Genomic DNA, 21171 nt, shown 5'->3' on the forward strand with positions numbered 1-21171 from the left:
TTAGATGTCTTGACATGAATAAACTGCTGTTATCATCAGTTACTCTGATTACACTGTTGTGGAAGATAGCTTATTGCTATATTTAATAAATCTACATTAAAAGAAATTGAATGAAGCCATTGCACAAACAAGCAGTAGCAGTACATGTATTTGGGGTTCCTGTGCAGTAGCTAAACTCAGGTAGAGTCCAGCTGTAAAAACTGGCAACCTGGATGGGTCAGCATCTGAAATTGGGTTGTATAACAGCAACATGGTAATATCAAAGCTGCAGTGTGGCTTTAATTACCACAGAGGTAGTATTTATCATATTGCTATGTGCACATTTAAGAATAAATGCAATTTAAAAAAATATTTCATTCTGAAATAAATAGATTGCCTTACTGTTGCTGCACATTTGCTTTATTGGTCCTCAGCCTGACTCCACATTACTTCTGTGCCCTGTTGTCTGAAATGGAAACAGGTGTTATTTGCAATATAGAAGTGCAGCAGTATTTATATCATACTTAGATCATTCAGGTTCCCATTATAGACCACATTTTATTACATGTACATTTCATAAGGCCCATTGCCTCTATTGCTGCTGTCTCATGTTATGGTAATCCCTAAAAAAGCTGCCACTAAATTGAGGCCCTTTGTTTTTTACATGCTGCATGCTTGCAGCTGCTGCAAGTATTTGACAGGTTCAAAGTCCATATTTCCTTAAGTTCCATTTTAGTTTGGGGCAAAAGAACGGGTCTTCAGTGTGGCACCCTGCAGACTGCACGCTGCAGCCTGCAGCTTTTTATTGCTACCTGCTTCCTGACTGTCCCCATGGCTCTTCCTTTGGCTCCTCTTTGGATTCTACTGGTTCAGGCATTTTTTTCCAACCTCACAGCTTTTTTCTGGCCTACCACTCTTAATTGTGCTCTTTAAACCATTCCTTGGAGACATCTCTGCACTAAAAGTAGCTCCCAAGCTTATTCTGCAAGCCAGTTTTGAGGACTGTGTTGGGTGCATGTATCCCATTTGCCTCTTGGAAGACAGCAGTCAAGTCCCACTCTGTAAGAAATAGAAAGAGCTGCAGCTGCTGTACATGTGAGATATAATTTTGGATTGTTTCAGAATGAGGTGGCCTCTCTAACCTTGGACTTGCTCTCAGAAATGCCTGTGGTGTAACCACATGCAACAGTTTGTGTTTTGGATGTTAAAGGGCACAGTTCTCTGTGACAACACAACTGCTGTTGGCATGAATGGCAGGATTTCATAGCTGCACTCGTACATGGCCACTAAAGTTAATCAGCCACCAAGGCAAGTCAGGCACCTCTCCACAGGCTGGTCCTTGCTCAAATAAATATTCTGAGCCCCTGAGACTGCACTTCTGGCATTGACCTGGCTGCCCTTACGTTCTCCTACTTGTGGTACTAAGTTTTCCACAGGAGGCGGGATGCACCGTGCAGCCGGCTTGGATTCTGCTGCTGCTGCTACCCTGTTGGGGCTGCTCCCCCATGACTGAGGGGTCAAAGGAGCCGGGCAGGAACCCACAAAAGCAGGACTAGGCAGTGAAATGAAGCCACTTCCCGAAGTGTTCCTCCGTGCGGAGGGAAAGGTGAATGACGCTTGCCCGTGTGTCCAGAAGGTGGCAGCGGCAGCCCGAGCCTACCGGCTGCTCTGGCTTGTCCGGCGCACCCCGCTTGGGAACACCCTCGCTAATCCGGGCTCTCCGCCTCCTTAAAGGCTCTCAGCCCTCTAAGCTTGGAACTAAGCCGGTGCTCTCATTGCGTGGCTGCAGGCCTCTGAGCCCACGGGTGACAGGCTTGTGGGGTGACCAGCCATCGGTGTGACTGGCGTCTTGGGACTTTGAATAAGCAGCTAAGTGCTGGCAGGAGCAGAAGCTCTAAGCTGCTGGATCTTTACCTCCTCATTACAAAATTAGTTTAAAGCTCTGCACGGTGTCTCCAGACAGGCTTTTCTCCACTTCAACAATAAAACTATGTCTTGCAACAGATGTGTTATTACTCATGCTGGCTAGCATTTCTCAGGTGTCACAACTCTAAATACTAGAAGAAGAGACGATTCTTTATTTTCTCTGTTTTGGGGAAATCTTTGTGAATTGGAAAGGTAGACCTGGAGCAGGAGTTTTGCTCTGTGATCTGACACTTTCAGCCAAGGTCTGAGGTGAGGAGACATCTTGGTGCTGGAGGGCTCTCAGCTCAGCATCCCGGGGCAGTGAAGCTGTTTTGCTACAAAGGAGAGTAGATAAAACTTTTGTTTCGAGCATGCTTGAGGAGTCAGACGAGTTAGGCTTTTCTGCAAGAATGATTCTGGCTATTATGTTTCCTTTCTTGAGATGAAAGATAGCTTTCTTAATTTAGACAATGGTGTTCCGGCTTCAGAAACCACAGGGTTCCATGTGAAATTTTAGAGATATCCTGCTCTCCATCTTGGTTCCCATTTTCCCTTACTAGCATTATTGCTTTTGGTTATAAAATAAAAAAACCCAACATATTTTCTTCCCTCTTCCCTTCACCCTATCTCACCTCAGCAGGAGCCCAAACCAATCTCCTGTGCCTACCACTTGGAGCCAACTGCTGTGGTAGGAAGGAGAAGGCAGATACCAAGCCAGCTACTGGTTGTGGTGCCTGTGCCAGCCCTCATCTTCCAGCCACTGCCCTCTGTTCCCTCCATGGCAGCAGTCCAGTTGTGAACATTTAGCAGGCAGGAGCAGATACTTGAGGGAAAGCAGTGGTCTGCCTACTGAACATGCTGGTCACTTTTGCAAAAAACCCAACAAAACAACACTCAAAATATCCCCAAACTTCCAAAGCTCTCTTCTGTGCTGGTTCTTAGGCACTATAAGTTTTCATCTAGTGGCATGAGATTGAAAAGCTGTCTGGAATAAACTCCTCATATCTGGGCACAGTGTGTTACTGTGTGCCTTCACTTTAACAGTGTCCTGAAAAGACCCTTTTTCTTTAGAGGTATAAACTGAGTAGCTAGAAGTACAGGTAATAGGGTCCATTTAAATTTTAAAAAAGGTTTTACCACTAGGGAGGAAATGTGTAGGTTGAAAATAAGGAGCAGAGGAGAAATTATTTCAGGTTTCACAGCTGATATTGTGCTGGAACAGCTTGCTTTTTTCCCAGGTGCTTATCTGCTATTGATGGCTTTTGGCATTCTGCATATGCAGGAAGGCAGAATATGCAGCTGGACAAGAGGGCTGCATACAGAAAGAACATTTCTGACCTTGCAACAGCTTCAGATGTTGCAGTTCCTTCTTATTTCTTCCCATGTTCTTTGTTTCTTATATAGTTTCCTTGTTTAAGATAGTTTAGGGGTTGGGACTCTATGTTTTTTCTTATTTTTATTTATTTTGCTGGTTTACACCACTTCTGATAAATTCTTTATCACCTGCTCCCGTCAAGGCAAACTGCAGGGCTGCTTCCCTTGTGTAGCAGCTGTGCTGGAGGACTGCTGATGAGGAACAAAATGGGAGCTACTGAGCAGTCATTTGAAGGCTGGCTATTAAAAAGAAAAAAGCTAGCTAATTAGAGCTTAAAGGAAGAGGCAACACTTTGTGCAAAAACACCAGAAGGTAAGCCCTCCAAATCCCATACACTCCCTGTAAATAGCTATAATTAACCCCACAGTATTCAATTTATTAATTAAAATTTAATTAATATTTTCTGTCCTTGACAATCATTTTAGAGGCGGTCAGGAAAACATAGTGGCAGCTGGGTTCCCATAGAGCAGCAGTGACATTTAAAAAGGCACAGCCACAGGAGACTCCTCTCAGTCATACCTGTGATAAAACAGAGTGAAAGTGGCCACTGGATTTCTGGGAAAGTGGGGGGAGGATGGGAGACACTTCAAGTCTTGCTGTTCTCCTGCATGCTTCCAGACATCACCCTACAAATGCAGTACTCATCTTGATTATTTGAAGGTGTGAGAGAACAGTGGAAAATGTGTGTCATCTTTCCTTACTGACCAATTTACACACCAACTGGGGGCTGCTCTACATCACTGTGTTTCACTTAGGTTTGGTGTTCTGTTTGGTGCTCTGTCTGGGAGAGTGAACTGCATGGACCCTATCAAAGTACAACAGCTATTGCTTAAAAATGCTGTGGCTGAACTTGGTGCACTGCTGCTCTTCTCCAGCAGTGGGTTTCTGGGTCATTCATACTACCCATGGTCAGTATGCCCAACACCTGTCAGTGTCAGAGCACTCCTCTGGAACAAATCCATTGGGATCCCCAGTGGGAAATGTGAGTGTTGTCAGCTGTGTAGAGCACTTCAAGGTTTGCTTCAAACAGATAGCATAGATGTGGAAGACACCAAATGTGTTTCCTTCAGCAAGGACAGTGCTTCAGCATTATCCAAGGTCAGACAATAGTGTAATTCATGCCCTCACCCATCCTTTTTCTAGAGCACACAACAATTTTTTTTTTGGCATTATAGTTTTTTGACTCAGCACTGCTCTGATTGCCTGCAGCATACACCTGTTAGTATTCTTCACACTTTAAACTGAAAAAACCCACCAAGCCCATGAACAGAAAATACTAACTACAAGGTCATGAGAGGAAATGTGAGCTGAGCACTGTGAAGTGTGGCTCAGAGTGGTCCCCACTCAGTAGGGAACAAACTGAACAGTGTGGTCATGAGCCATCCTGCAGAAACTGGCCTGTGGCTAAGGGTCTGCAGCACAGGCCTGGTGAGAATAGCCATGAGGTGAAGGTCTTTTGTTCCCCATTTGACAGAAGGGTGCATACTGAATGAGCGAGAGAATGTACTCAGAGCATGTTGAAAGCAGATCTCCCAGGTCACAGGGGAAAATCTTCCAGTACAAAACTGTTAAGAGCAACTGGGAGAGGAGGTGAGCTGCACTGACCATCATCATGAACACCACCTCTCCGCTTCTCTGAATGAAACATGAGAGGTTAGGCAGATTTTTGGTGTATCTAGTGATTCAGGCCTTTGTGGTGGGAAAGTGGCATGACATCTTGTCACAGACATTTTTTATGAAAAATATTTTCTTTAGAATTTTTCCTCCTAAGAAGCCAAGAGGCCTCAGGAACAAAATGTAAATAATAGTTATCTGCTGCTGTGGAATGCAACAGGTGGATCTTTGATTGGCCCATGTTAGTTGTTTTTAATTAATGGCCAATCACAGTCAGCTGGCTCAGACTCTCTGTCCGAGACAGAAGCCTTTGTTATCATTCTTTCCTATTCTATTCTTAGCTAGCCTTCTGAAGAAATCTTTTCTTCTATTCTTTTAGTATAGTTTTAATGCAATATATATAAAATAATAATTCAAGCCTTCTGAAGCATAGAGTCAAATCCTTGTCTCTTCCCTCAACCTGAGACCCGTGTAAACACAGTCACAACATCTCTCAATCCCAGGGAGGCAGGTACAAGCTGTGCAGTGCAACAAGGCCAGAAGTGCTTCTGAGAACACCCAGAAGCAGAACTGGAGTTTTCCAGGGAAAAGGATGATTATCACAATTTGTGATAATCGTCCTTTGGCCTCCAGACTTTGGTGTGCAACTTTAGGACCATCACAGAGCCTGCTTGTATGGTCTGTCCTATGGTCATGCAAACCAGCCTCAGACCCATCAGGCTTTGAGTCACATCTCCCATCAGGTGTGTTTTCCCAGGTGTGGCAGTGTGGGGCTAGAATGAACAAGTTCTCTACCTTTGTGTGAAAAGAAGTGCCTCTGATGCCCTGCAAAGGTGCTCACACAGGGCTGTCCCCATTCTGCCAGCAACAAGGCCAGAAGGGTGGAGATGAAGATGCCATTGCTATTGCACTGGTTCTGTTGGCATCAGGCTGGGACATCTGGTGTGGCAATGCTGAGTCACAGCAGCATTTAATCTTGTGTTGCCACACAGGATAAAGCAGGCCTGATCCATTGTTAGACTGTTGGTGATTCCAGGTAAATTTCAGCAGAACCGAGGGAGATGGAGATAGATGCTGAGAATCACTGCAGCCTTCACCCTGAAATGGAGGTCTAAAAGAGCACAGCAATTGCCCAATTGTGCAACTATTGCCTGACTTTGCATGCATCATTTAGTCTTTCTTTTCTCCCTGCTTTTCTTTCTTTCTTGCTTTCTTCCTCTCTCTCTCTTGTAAATAATTTTTACTGAATTTTTAGAAAAGTACTTCCTCTACCTCAAAAATTCGTCTGTTTCTTGACCTTTACAAAGAGAATAGGGGAAAAGTACAAACCCCAGGCAACTCACTGCTAAATTTTGAATTTGACGTGCAGAACAACAAATTTGTCCAAAATGGGCTTTGCTTTACTGTTAGTCATTTGTACCAACCTGCAATTAAAAGGCTCAGCATTTGTTCTCATCGCTTTCTGAAATTACATTTTCCACTTCCTAGGCCCTGGCCTCAGGCAGTGGATTTTTGAAGCAACCATGCCTTGGTAATTAATGTTTAAAGATGAATGTTGCAACTTCTGAAACAGTGTTGCTGAGTAAACATACAGCAAAAAGAATATAAAAACTGCAAGCCTTTTATGGCAAGCTGAAGAGTTTGGAGGTGTTATCCTTAGAGCTCCCAGCTACAGTGCATTTGATTGCCCCTTCCTCCATTCTTTCAGGTGGGGGGACAGCTGTGCTTTAAAAAAAAGCAGAGCAAAATAAATATCACATCTAATCTGTCATTTCTTTGTGTTACTGACTCATCACCCCAGAAAGCTTGCTGGGAATGATTAACTCAAACAGAGCAAGAGAGGAGACAAGTCTTTGGCATGGTCTCTAGCTATAAAATGACCATTTTGGATTTTTGCAGTAGAGTGGGAGGACGAGGAATAAAATATGAAGGGAGGAAGGCATAAAAATGGAAGTAGAAGTTCCCTTCCTGTGTCATATCCCTTGGTTTGTCATAAGTCTGCCTTTTCTTGGAAGAAGCCATAGCTTCCAGTCTGTTACTAAGCCAGCTGGATTTACCTGTGACAGCAGCCCATCCTACACAGGGCTCCTGTATGTGACAGAAGTGCTCCTCAGTGCCATTAGCTGAGTCTCTCATTGCAGCATTTTTGGTGCTGTAAAAACTGAATTCCTGTATCACCTCTTTCTAACAGAAATCCTTAGGAACTGAAAAGGCAAGTTGGGAAAATCAGCAACTTCAGCATTTTGGGAAGGGGAAAGGGTAGTCTGGATTGAGACTGCCTCCCTACTTGAGGCATCTGATTTGGGCACTGCAGTCCTGATTCAGACCTTTTGGAAGACACGCCTCATGTCTAATGTTTCCCAATAGGTTGGTATGATGCAGCTGTCTCTTCACCTGAGACTCCTAAGACGGGAAAAGTGGGAAAGCACTAGTAGTCTTATGAGTGATTTTTGTAAAAAGGGACATGGGGGTCCTGCTGTACCATGGGAGTGGTGCTGTTTCTCATCTAGCAAAGGCCAATGACAAAATTCTGAACAGATCAACTGGAACAAGAACAGAATACTGCTTTGGGCTAGTTTTCCTTTTTTGTTTTGGTTTGGTTTTTTCCCCTCTTCTTTTCTTTCTTCCAGAAAAGAGAATAAAATTCCCATACCAACATATAGTTGGGAGGTTGGCAAACCAAGTTTAAAGCAGGTTCTTTGGGCTTTGTTACTCTGATATTCTTTTTGCTCAGAAGAAACTAAAACCCAAAGACCTCTTGGAAGAACTCCATGTGTTTGATTCTGCATTTAATTGGAAAAATGGAGCCTCGCAAATAATCTTGCCTTTCTGGAAATGAAGTTCAGGCTCTAAAAGAGATTAGTAAAAGACTCATTCAGCACTAGTCATACTCATTTGGGTAACAGGCAAGTTCCTGCCTGTACTCACTTCTAGTATTCATAATGAATGTGTATTAGTGACTTCCTAAGCAGGAATTCCAGCAGAACAGTAAATGAAGTATTGACTTCTGCTTTAATAATTTTCCTGTTCTTTTAGCATTGTTTATATACCATGATCAGTATGCTGATACATTAACTGGATACCAGTGCTTGGCTATTTTATTTTCCATTGCTTTAGTTATGTGTCCAGACTCCTGATCCTAAAAGGATTAAGCTAAATTTTAGATGATTTTGCTGTTGAAGCACAGTGGTTTTGAATTGTTTTGTTTGTTTTTATGACCTCTTTAAAGGTTTTCCAGTAAAGATGAGGTCTTATTTGTACTAAATTTATGCTGGTTGTTCAAAATAGCTTGCTAGTGTTTTTTAATGTTGATTTTTCAGAGATCTAAAAAACACAAGTCCACAAAGCAACTCTGCAGGATGCAGGGTGTTTCAGTTACTCTTCTTGTTAAACATGACACAGATCATTCAGCATTTTGCTAAAATGAAGCAAATGGAATGGAAAATGCTTTGGTATTAAAAGCAGTGTGTCTTTCAAGAAATGTTTAATCCTAAACCGATCATTCAAATGGAGTGTAATAAAGACTACTGCAGCTGATGAAAAGATTTTGTTCAACTCAGTGGGTTCTCAAACAGGCAGAGATAATATGCTTGCCTTTGCTAACAGTGTTCACTTAGCTGTGTTTCCTTTCCTAGACTGGAAATTAGATTTCCTTCTCTATTGTTTATATAGAAAAATTCAAACAAGTGAAGGAGATCATGTGGGAGCCACTGTTTTTAAAAGAAAGAACTGCATTTGGATAAAAGATACCTCCCAACTTCATGCTCAGGCACTCAGCAGTAGCCAAAATAAGCATCCTTACCGTGTTTCTGAGCTGGAGCCCTTCACCCCATGTGTGTGTCCCCTGCACACACCCCATGCTGCAAGGAGGGCTGTACAAGGGCCCGCATCAATAAACAGCAAGCAGCCAGCTCCTGTGCCAGCTCACACCTGTGTGTGCATGCATTCCCATAGTGAGCATGTGCATGGAGCCACCCATTTATGCACCTAAGGTTAGAAATGTCTGTCTTTTCTTTTTTCCTATGCTTCATTTCCAGCTTATTCCAAATCCTGTCCCCAGACTTAACACACTTTGTTCTTACCTTGCCTGCTTTGAAGGCTTTGGACCTGAACTGAAGGCTCCCAACACCTTCAGCTGTCTGCAGATCAAACTTCAATTGGTACATCTTTATGTAGGGGGCATTTTGAAAGAACTCTGACTGTTGATTTCCAAGGCTGTTTCATAAGGATCAAGACTCAACAAGAAGTAAGCAGAGGCACAAGAACAAATTGATCAGAGGTACAGTCACCCAAGCATCAGGGACAAGGATGAAATTTTGGGATTTCGCTTTTTACTTGCACCACAGCATAATTTGGTTTTGTCTCTTGCTTTGCCCTTATTTGCTGGACCTTATTTCTACACCTTTAGAATTAAAATGGCCAAAGTAACTTATACTCCAAATTTTTTTTCTTGTTCTGAAACTGGCAGTGAATGCTGTAGGTTTTTCTTAAGGGAAAACTTTCTCTAAACCTTTCTCTAAAGGTGCCGCGCAGAGAGAGCTTCTCTCCAGGAGTATGGGGCAGGGAGAAAAAAAAAAACTCTATTAGTGACCTTTTTGCTATGTAACCTTTCCTTAAAATGCCAGCAACTGAACTTCTACAGAGAGAACAGCAAATATTGAAAGAGGAATGTGAAGGACATTATGAAACAAGAAAGTAAGAAAAGGGATCTGCTCAAACAAGTTTCTCAGGAAAGGTGATGTAATATGTACTGTAGAAAATCCTAGCAGTTGACATAACAAAGTTGCTTTCTAAATAGCTATGGATGCCAGCAAGCTGGGAGAAACAAGAATGTACAGCTGGGAATACAGCTGAGCAGACTGTTTTGTCCAAAAGAAATATAGTAGGTGTAAAACTTCTATTCAGAAGATGTCATTGAAGTTTAATTGAAAAGTTTCCTTTTAATTAAGGCTGAGTGACCACTGAATGAAAGCCTCCTTTCTGTTGAGGCTGTTCTTGGTGGTACTCTGAGATTAACCCATGCAGGCTGGCAGTACTCAAGAGGCTGCTCTTGGGATGCCACAGTACACAGTGCTGTAGCAAGTGCTCAGTCCCATTCATAGACTTCTGCCAATGTTTATCAACCTTTTAACTGCTGTCTTGAGAATTGCCCAACTTTTTATTGACTGACTTGCTCATATTCCAGCCTGGTTTCCTGCATAAATGGCTGTTCTCAACAGATGTGTTCTGCATGTATCCACGTCTGTATACATAAAATTTGGGAACCTCCCTCTCTGTTACAACAGACCTGACAGAGACACACAGGGTCTTTGAGATAATGAAAACATTAGAATTTTGTGGCAGCCTGTAGCTGGATATTGGAGAACATCTAGATCTCCTCTGCAGGGGAAATGCTGCAGGGAACTACGCTCTGTGTCAGCCTTGGAGACTCCAAAAGGCCCAGATCTGGAGTGTGTCAGATGTTCTTATTCCACTTCTTACACAGCTTACAAATTTTAAGGTCTTGGTTGCAGACTGAAACCTTAAAAAGCACTGGTTCCTCTATTTTGTTCCTCCTGGTACTTATAGAGCAAAATATTGCATGTGCAAAGACTGATACATGCAAAGTGTCATTAGGAGTGCCACTTTCAGGTAGGTTAGTTCATAAAAGTTGGATAAACTGCCAAACAAGAAATCCCAGCTCATGGACTGTTGTGGATTTATTCATCATTACAAACAGAGGAAGAAATGTATAGGAAGAAGGTCTATTATGAAAATTACATTTAGTTATAGGGCTGACATACACAGTCTGTTACCTGCCTTTTACAAATACTGTTAGCACCATTCAGGCAGCCAGCAGGCATGGTTTCATGCAAAGGAGTGTGTGGTTATTTTCATAAGGTTTTTATGAATGCTTGGAGAAGGCTGCAGGAGATCCTTGATGTTTTTTATAGCGCTGCTGTCATGTCAAAATATCATGTACCAGTTTCTCTCTTTACTATAAACGGGTTATAAGGAAAATTACGGCAGTAGGACTGACAGTGCTAGATGTCTTGGAGTGGGAGGTTGAGTGACCATGTTGAATCCTTAGGAATGTTTGAATATTCTTCCCCTGTCTCTGATACATACCCACTCCTGCATTTTCTCTTTTGTTTTAGGTGGAGTCTGGATAAGAGCTGTCAGGAGGGCTTTCTGGCCAGTTTCAGGCTGAGTGATAGCAATCTCGAACCACAGATTTAGAGGAGTGGCACCAAAAGGCCTGTTGTTAACACCAAGTGCTTTGCAGGACAAGTAGCACTCCCTGCTTCCTCAGCTGCCTGAAAATCAAGCCGTAGATACTGACCTTCAATCAAAATAAGGTAAGTCAAGACTGCATCAAGCATGACTGAGTTTAAAATATGGTCATCAGCCTATCATGCAACTGTTTGAAATTAAGCCAGGGAAAAAATCACTAGAGCACAACAATGTGCAGAGGTCACTAATATTGCCAGATCTCTCCCTGTTGTGCTAAAACTGCAGTAAAATGATGTCTTCTTAGTGCTGTGCTGAAGTTGGGCTGCCTGTCAAGAGCTTCCTGAGTTACAGCAGTGCTGAGGCTGGCAAGCTGCAGTAGATCCACTGGAAAAGCCCTGCCCATTGCAAAAAGCAGACATGCTTCTTGGCCATGACAAAGGTTCTAGATTTCTTTGCGCAGCTCCAGTTTATTTCCTAAAATGCAAAGTGCAGCAGATGTCTAAGCTGGCCTGTTACTTAAGAGAATAAGTGGTTTTAATCAGTCTACCTTTTTTTTTTTTACTGAGGTAAAAAAATCCAAGCATCATACTTGTTACTGATCAAAGTAACAATCTCTATTCCTAAAGACACAGTCTCCAGAAAGGTTACTATATAGCTAAAGAGAGACCTTTCAAAGGTAACCTTTAAAAAAAACCCAAACCCATACCTTCAGCTGGGATACAGTATCTCTGAAGTATCTCCTAAGGTCACTGTATCACTAAGGATAAACCATTCAAAAGCCTCAATTTGGGTTGTTGCGCTCAATTTAACAGAAAGTTTCTCCCAGCTAAGACTTGATGGCAGCAGTGATGGGGTAGGAGGAGCTGGCTGCTCTCATTTGGCACAGAGCTGAAATCCGGGGTCCAGTTAGCCTTTAGGCCAACATTTGATAAAACTCTCATGCCACACTTTCATGTGAAGCCCTTTTTCATTCCCACAAAACCCATATACTACTCTTGTTTCCCTATAAAAGTCCATTTGGAGCATTACAAGCTCATGTCAGATATGAAGCTATTTAAATCTTTCATGATTTCTTACATTTATTTTTTTTGACATTTGAGCACAGTTGCTAAAAGTGTGAGAACAGTTGCTGCTCCTGTTTGACTTTCTTCACCTCTCCACTCTTCAACCAGATGACATTTTAAGCTTTAAATTGTGTGGAAGGGAGCACATTAAACACCAGGTCTGAGAGAAATGGGAAACAACATCATGGCACTGCAGCTGTGGCTGCTGCAAACAGCCCAAATCTCCAATTAAAAATCAAACACTTTTTTTGTGTAAAGTGTGAGCAATCCTTCAAAAAGCTATATGAGATCCATTTTCTGGGTGATGGAATGTATGCCTACCTAGTTTGCTTCCTATGAGTTTATTAACACTTGCTGCATCTGTAACTGCTGGTTATTGAAGGAAGGACTTAACTCCCTCTCAGAACCCTGGGACTAATCAAAACATTGCCATTAACATTTAATGAGAAAGTTGTTGTTTTCACCAATAAACTGGCTTAGACTCTTAGTCCCCTAAAACACAAAGGCACATACTGCATCATAGTTAACAAGCAGATTCTGGGAAAAAACCACAGTCAGAGGAGTGCAGCTTGTTACATAAGCTCAAAAAGAAGCCTGAGTTCTTCTTACTTTCCCCAGCAGTACTGGAAATTATGTATGCTAACCAGTATTTATCTCTCAGCAAAGTATCCAGACCTTGTAGGGCCAGTTCTTTCTTCCAGTAAGACCTCTGCATCATAAAGCAACTCAGACAAAACATGCCCAGGGGAAAATCCCATGCTTATAGGAGCTTCCAAGCCTTTTCAACAATTTGCTCCCCTAGCTGCTTGTCTTGGGTGGAGGAGAATGGCCTGTTAGAAAGGAATGGCCAACATAAATGGAAAACAACAAGTAAGACACTTGAGGGTGTGTCTAATGGATCCAGATATCCAGGTCAGCAAAGGAAGTATTGCCCCTCATCTGTGCCACATTCAGGCAGAGGAGCCAAACTGGTAAATTGTAGGTCTGTCAGCCAATTCTGCCACTTTGGAGATGGGGTGGGTTTACACTGAAGAGGCATCACATGAGGAGAGTAACATTTTGGATGCTGTGGGTCCTCATTATTAAATTAAAAAGATTAGAGACAGCTACCACAAACAGTTTCACAATGCATTTACCAGGAGAACAGTAAGAGCAGTGAATAGTGCATTTTCTTGCAAATGCTTCATTTAACAAAGATTCAATATGTATCTGAACACTGTCACTTCGAGATACATTCCTAATCTGACTTTGCCCCTGCTTATAGTGGTATAAATAAAGAATTATTCTACTGAAGTCAGCAAAGTCATTATCTGGTTTTAAACTGAAAAGAGAGAAAATCTTGCTTTTCACTTCTACAGCAAATCCCATTCAATTCAATATGAACACAACAGTATATTTAAAAAGAAAGACAACTGAAAAATCCATGTCCTTAATTCAGTAAAGGGTTATGGAGCTGAATTTCCATCTGAGCACTCTTGGATATTGAAACATCAAACCTCCTTTTCCTGTGGTGTAATCTAGTTTATTTTCCCCAGAAAATACATTTTCCTTTTTGTAAACAGAAACCACATGAAGCACATGGTTATCTTCTGAGCAAAAATATCAAAAACCATAGTTTCCACATATTAAAAAACCAAAAACCCACAAACTTCTGTTTTAAAGCTAAATGCAGGTTTTTAGTCTATCAACATTTTTATTCCATGCCAGTTTTTTGCATAGTGGAAAATATGCACCCTTAGGAGAATAACAACTATGATAAGTTGTTAAAAACCAAATTATCTAGGAAGATAATTTTTCCCATTATGAAAGTGGCTTGTCAGATATTAGTGAAATGAATTAGTCACTTAGCACACCTTTCACAACCTCTAAAAATTAGATTATGGCCCATATGTTCCCATGAGTAACAGGAACAGTTCTCCTCTTTGTATATACAATAGTATCACTCCACAGTTTCTGATTATGTTTTATTCACATGGAAGCATAAATCAGTCCAAAGCCTAAAACTAACCAAACCAGTTAATATTTCTCACATGAGCTATTCTATTTGCATGCCTTTCCAGATTAAACATTTCTTGTTGTGATATAAAAAGATTCCAGGTACATGGTATTCAATGGAAAAAAGTGAGCATGACATTTAGAAGATGTATGCATGAGTTAAAAAAGGAAAGTGGGAAAACAACAGGAAGAGAAAGGAACATTTGCTTATGACCATCTTAATAGAGGAAAGTAAATTGAGCAATACCTACCCAATTTATCCTGTGATTTATCCCTCTGCTTTCTGGAATTATTCAGCATAGAGGAGGTGCAAGCAGGATGCCATCAGTGTATGTTAATACCTGAAGAAGATGGAGCCAGGTTCTGTCCAGCAATGCCCAAGGATGAGACCAGAGGTGATGGGCACAAGCTGAAGCACAGGAGATGCAGTCTGAACATCAGGGAATGGTTTTTCACTAGGAGGTTGACAAGGAGCTGGCACAGGTTGCTCGGAGAGGTTGTGGAGTCTCTATCCTTGGAGATACTCAAAAGCTGTCTGGAAAGCATTCTAGACAACCACCTGTGGGCAACCACATTTGAGCAGGGATACTGGACAAAGTGACCTCCAGAGATCCCTTCTGACCTCAGCCCTGCTGGGACACATGGTCTCTTGTCAGGAACAAAGAGAGGAAGCTCATTTTCTTGGTTGGCTCCCTTCAATCAGAAGCAGCAAATTTGAGAAATGTAAAGGGTGCTCCAGCAGCCAGGAGATCTGGAAAAGACCCCAATAACCACATAGAGTTTGCAGTGGGAAGGAGTGAAATGCTTGTAGGGTCAGGATAGACAACTTTACATCTGGCAAATTCATAGAAACAAAGCAGGAGAGCAAGAATTGCATATTACTTCCTTTTCACTCTGAGAAAAATTCCCATCCTTTTTGTTTCAGAGAGGGAACTGTGATGTAACTAATAAATATACAGCAAGTGTCACCTGATGACTACAGCTTTGTGCCAGGGGCTTTGGGAGCACAGGAGGAATGCTGAGAGCTACTGTGAAAGGACTTGTCATGTACAAAAGCAAAGCATAGAAATCTGGATGCCTGAATTTTATGGCATTTGATTTCAGTGCAGACAACTGAGACCTTGGTAGTTTCTGGGACTATAATTACATTTTTCAGACTGGTTTGCCATATCATTCTCCTGCACAGGATGAAGCTAAGCACATCAAGGGGTGCTTGAGTCCAGGAGCTACATAGTGCCAGTTGCTGGTGCTGCAACACTTAGCTCTGGCCCTAGGCAAGAACCCCAGACTTTGAGGCTTCACTGTGTTCACACTGTTCACACAGTAAAAAGGGTCACACATCTCCTCCCTCTCCTGTGACTAGCTTGTCCTCTTGCATGCCAGCTCTCCTACATGTTAAAAAATATCTGAACTGGACTCAATGCAATGTAGAGCAGTTGAAAAAGCTGGAAGGCAAATTCAGTGCCAGGTTAAACACTGGATCCTTTTCTTGGATCATCACCTTCCTGGTACAGCTTCCCATGAGCATGGCAAGACAAGGGAGCTATTTCTTTTTCTTCTTTAGTGAACATTACAAAAGGACAGCACCGGGGAGGCTGAAACTTTCAAAACCATGAACTTTGTAATGCTGAATTCAAGCAAAAAGCAGCACTTTCAAATCATAGCTGGCACATTAATGTAACCCTGACAAGCAAGATACAGAGGTGCAAATGTAGAAGTAGCAAGTTTCTGTCTGAAAATACAGCATCTTGCCAAGTTACAAGGAAGGCATTTTTTCATACCACTAACAGCAGACAACGCTGTTATCAAACAGAGTGGTGCTGTTGGAAGTGGAGGAGGAGCTGTTTTTACATCTTCCTCTAGACTGTTTCTGCTTCTAATGAATACAAGTGCCTGCTGAAAAGCTCTGTACTAAAGTACCTGGGTTTCTTTAACAGGGAGCTCAGAGGAGCACTGCCAGGGTTAACATACTGTTTTTCCCAGGCATATACAAGTGTATGGCAGAAGGCACTATGCAAATAGTGTTCACAGAGTTTATAATTTCCTGTTGGAACAGCAAAGAAAAGAAGGTCATTGATTTAAACCAGAGAATACAAATTATTGCCTGCCCACAAAGCTGCCAAATGCTTGGAGTTATTGATTTTTTTTTCCTCCCTGCTGCTAACCAAACACTTCTGGTCCTGTCGTGGGCATCATCAGCTTATTGACTAAGTAAACATAACCCATTAAGCTGAACATTTTAAAAATAATAGAAAATTATAGTGGGTTTAGTTAAAAAAAAAAACAACAAACAAAACAAAACAACAAACCCAAAAAAAAACAGAAAGGAGAAGAAAGGAGAAACAGTTCCTGAAGTTAATTAACTTTTATGTAGATTCAAGTTTCTGCAATATAGGTTTGCATCCAAATGAGAGAGGAAGGAATAAATTAAAAGAAGACTCAAAAGTCTTTTCATAAAGAAGCCAAGAAGAGGAGGGGGCAGGGAAGCAGGTACTTAATATTTTAAGACTTCAAGCAAAAAAAAAAAAAATTACTGCAAAATTGAGGTTGAAAGGATAAAACCATGTGGCAGTAGCATGGTGAAGGCATGTTTTTATTTATTTATTTACTTATTAGCAGCAGGAGGTCTGTGCTATTGTCTGATTTTTTTTTTCTAACTCAGAGCTGAGCACAGCTGATGCCTGGCCTTGGAACCTGTCAGTTTGAAGATAACACGTACAGTATTAATAAATGTAGAACAATACTTGCTGTCAAGTCGGTTACAAGGCAGTGGTTCACTGAAGGGGGCCTGACAATGTCAAAAAGCATTAGACCAGAGCCAGCAAATGTTTTATACTCTACAGCTGAACCCAAAAGAGGAACTGATGCCCTGAATCTGACTTTAGGGCATCTGTCTGCTCTGGAGAGTGTGTATTTGTCTGAAGAAGCAGGGAACGAGTTGCTTTTCCCTCCTGTTCCAGCCATCTGCCTACACAAGGGAGGCAAGAACCAAGACATAAGAGAACAAATCCTAGTGTGCTGTAGATGGATGGGGACCTTACATACAAAATAGTCTTTAAAAGCAGGACAGTACACTTAGGAGAGGTGTTCACAGGCAGGGAGACAGCTACCAGGCTGACACTGCAGAGGGCTGCCTTTCCCCTGGGACTGGCTGTTGCAGGTGGCTTCCCTGGCCAAGAGCCTTGCAGTCCTTTGGTGTGAGAGTCAGCCGTGGGAGAAGAGCCAGTGGGAAGAGACACCAGGAGGGAAGTAAACAAGCAGATTACAAAGTGATGATAAATGAGGGTATTGGACTTCTGCAGTGGCTTAGAGGAAGGTGTGACTGCTTCCTCCACCCCCTCACCTTCATGCCTGTTGACTGAATACTATTAAGGCAGGTAGTCACAGATTAATAATGACCTGTTAACAGCTTCTTTAATTTTCTAATAAGTGCCAACTGCAGCTGCTATAATTATTCTGCTGGTCCTACAACATGCCCTGTGCCAGACTGCAAAGTATTTTAATTTTTTTGTGTGGAACACACTGTCGTGCTCTTAACGTGTGTAGTGCACATGGGCAATTGCATGCCTAAGTAAAATTACATCTTAGGTTGTCAGAGCACTTTGCAGCCATTAAATATTGGTATCTTCCAGCAAAGTAGGTACCAGGAAGTGTTTAGTCACTTATTTCTGCATGTGTGAATTGAGACACCTAAACTTTATAGTTTTAGCCACAGTGATACAGTGAGTCAGTCTCTGAACTGCTTGTGAAACCTGGGAGCTCTGTCTTCTGCTTTGTTTGTGCTGGTATCATACAAACTGCAAAAGTCATGGATAGGTTGGAGGTAACATTAAGCAGGGGATTTTTCTGTGTAAGCAGAGGTCCCTAGGAGTAATGTTGTATGAAAGTGGTATCCATCATTGTTGCTATTCCCACCACCACAGAGCTGAGTAGCATGTGATGGGAAAATAAAACATAACCAAACAGAAATGGATCACAGCCCACCTATGTGTCTCATATATGCCACAAGTGTCAAATTTCATTGTATTGAGGCCTTGGTAATCTAGTGTTGAATCAACAGACCCCACAACAGGTATTTGAAGATTAACCTTTCCTGAGGAAATAGTGTATGTTGTTAGCAGCCCTGTTTGAAAACTACTAGTGAGGATATGTCTTGAAAATGCTGTAAAGCAGATGCTGAATTTTCAAAGATCTTTTTGAAGGCAATGATCCTGTAAAGGTATCATCTACTGAGCATACATAAAGCACACGACATTTCGAGAAATCTCACCCATCAACAGTACATAAAGGTGTGGTCTGTGCTTTTGTCCAGCTCTTGGACAATCACACCTCCTTGCTGGACAAAGCCCTGTGCTGTATCTCCATAAAGGAAAGCTTGTCCCCATATCTCTCAAAGGTAGATTTGCTGTAGGAAACAGCCCTGCAGTTCTGCCAAATCTGTCTGGTCTGGCATGTTTTAGCCTTAGAGAGGAAATGGGCAGGGAACAGCCCAGGTCTCTGGGAGTCAAGTGCCTGACCTGGTACTGTCTTCTGGTGAAGATGTTCAGTGTTTGTTTCTCCCACAGCTCTGCAAAATGAAAAAAAAAAAAATAAAATCCCTTCCTTCCCTAACAGGAGCTATTGAAGAACTGAAGATTCAGTGATTCACATTCAAAGTATTAAACAGAGAAATATTTATTTCTTAAAATCTTTCCCACACATATTCTGAGGACAAAAATACAGATTGCAGTCAGCTGTTCTCTGAAATTCCTCTTGTCCTGACTCATATTTGGAAAGGAATTTGATTCATGTCCAACTATCTTGTGATCATCCAGTACAAGTTTTCCTTTTTCTAAGGGTGGATGAATAAATCAGTAGCAACTCCCCAGATGAAGTTAAAGGTCTGACTCCAGATTCTGCATGTGCAGTGTGGCAGGTTCCATCATTTCCTTTGCCCTTTTGCACTCTTCATCTTGCACAGCTCTGTGCAAAAGTTAACAAGCTGGATCTGTCTGAACAGAAACCCTCAAGTACTATGGGAACTTCTTTTCTTTCTTTTATTTTTAATGGTTCCCATAATAATTATTTTTCCCTTTTTTGTCTTTCTGATAATAAAATGTTTCTAGGTCAGAATCCCAGTTGGTCTTGTGCTGCTTTTGGTCCCCAATGCCTATTAAAAAGTCACGAGTCTTTGAGGTTAGCTTTTCCCCAGATTCTAATTTGTGTTAACAGATTTAGCTGATACTGAACCAGTTCTGCTCATATGGGCAAGGACCAACTTCTGGACCTGATCCAGGTGTCCAAGATGTTCGAAAGTAGTTCATTTTCTTTAAAGCCTTGGGCTGTGAGTGTTGATCTGACACATTTGAAAGGGACTTGACTTTCAGAAGGGTAGAGCCTTTTTCTAAAGGAGGGCTGTGCTGTGAGGGTATAAAAAAGGGCACTTGAAATAAACTTACCCCATCTGAGAGGAATTAAGGTAGCATTTTTTTAAATTTTAGTTTTCAGTAGGAAGTAAGAATTGGAGCAGGGTGTTTTTAAGTGCCAAAAGTATGTACTGCTGTAATACTATATAATAAAAAGCATTAGGTCAGCAAGGTGTTTGGGCACAGGACTGCAGACCTTCCCACCTCCACTGATATTTTTAAAAGCTTTTTAAATCAGGCTCTTGCTGACCACAGCAGAGCAGACCACACCACATCTTTTACCTCCTCATTTCCAGAGGCAAACAAGGGAGCAAGCATCATATGATGTACACTATGTTCCTGCTTTAAACATTTTTCCCCTGTGACTGCCTCCCCTGGCATTCAGTACCTTTAGGTCACTGTCTACTGCATGCCTGTTTAATGTGGGCATGTGGATGATATTATTGAAGTCAGAAAGATTACCACAAGCATAAGCCTTATCATGAATGGATTGGTAAACTTCCAAGTTTTTAATATGGTCACATAGGATTCCTAGCCCAATGACATCTGCAGTACTTGTGTGAAGTTCTGAGACCATTTTCTTTTCCTTTTACGAGGTAAAATATAACCTGTTAGCCAAGAAAGTGATCACAGATTCCTGGTGTTTTTTTGATTCTTTCACACATCTCAGTATTTAGTAAGTTGACTTAAAGCTAGATTGGATATGAGATTTTGTCAATGTCTTCCCCATAATGAGTGTATTGGATATAGATAAATGCCCAGAAATTACTAAGAAAGATAAGTAATTACCACTGCATGGAAAGAATTGCAAACTCTTTCCATGAGAAATGATTTTGTACTCTTCCCTGCTCCCTTACCTTGCAGGTTCAGTGAACTTATTCAAGGCAATTATATATGGGAAACACACATCAAACTGAAAACCTCACTGGCTTGACAGTTCCTTTCTGCTAAACACAGTGTTATTCCCTCTCATCCTGACAGCACGAGACAGTCAAAGGACTCTATTTGCTGTTTCTTTATACAATTCTTTTGTTTTAACGTGCCCATTTGGAAGCTGGCCTGCATTGCAGGCTGTGCAGAGGCATAGGGACAGCATAAAACAATTCTTTTGAACTTGGATTGCAGCACTCATGACCTCACTCCCAGCAGCAAGGAAGCCAAGAAGCTGTCCCATGGCTTTCTCAGGTAAATCACTCACTGATCACCACTGATCTTTTCTTCTTGCACCTTGGATGCAACTTTTCCATTTACCCTACTTATGAATTCTTACTCTTAAATCCTTTGCAATTCACCTCTAAAATGCAAAAAATGAACATTGTCACCTTCTTCCCCCTCCATGGTGTCCAATTACAGAAACATACAATTAGGGATGTTAATGACAGATTATTAGGCATTAACCTATAATGCTATCCTCCAATAGCAGCAAAAATGGGTCACACTGTAGGTATAATTATCCTGGTTCTCTAATAATACGCCCTGGTTGTGCCTTTTTTCTGCGATATATCCCTTGTATTTCAGCACAGAGTAGGGGCAGCTCTAGTTGTGTTGGAGAGTGATCTGGAGCTGGCTGTTGAACTGCTGGCACATGGGCCTGGCCTTCAAAAAGACTCAACAAACTAGG

The 21171-nt window shown here is 41.7% G+C and overlaps 1 long non-coding RNA gene across 1 annotated transcript in view; it reads right to left on the reverse strand.

Moving 5' to 3' along the window:
* The window catches only part of LOC141729171 (uncharacterized), a 28381-nt gene that overhangs the window by 1198 nt on the left and 6012 nt on the right, over window positions 1-21171 (reverse strand). The window contains exons 2-3 of the long non-coding RNA XR_012580460.1: window positions 14397-14896; window positions 382-445 (exon numbers count right to left, since the gene is read on the reverse strand). This is a non-coding gene — a long non-coding RNA (uncharacterized LOC141729171). The remainder of the gene's footprint in view (window positions 1-381; window positions 446-14396; window positions 14897-21171) is intronic.

The sequence above is a fragment of the Zonotrichia albicollis genome, chromosome 1 (genome assembly GCF_047830755.1).
Source record: "Zonotrichia albicollis isolate bZonAlb1 chromosome 1, bZonAlb1.hap1, whole genome shotgun sequence".
Lineage (NCBI taxonomy): Eukaryota > Metazoa > Chordata > Aves > Passeriformes > Passerellidae > Zonotrichia > Zonotrichia albicollis.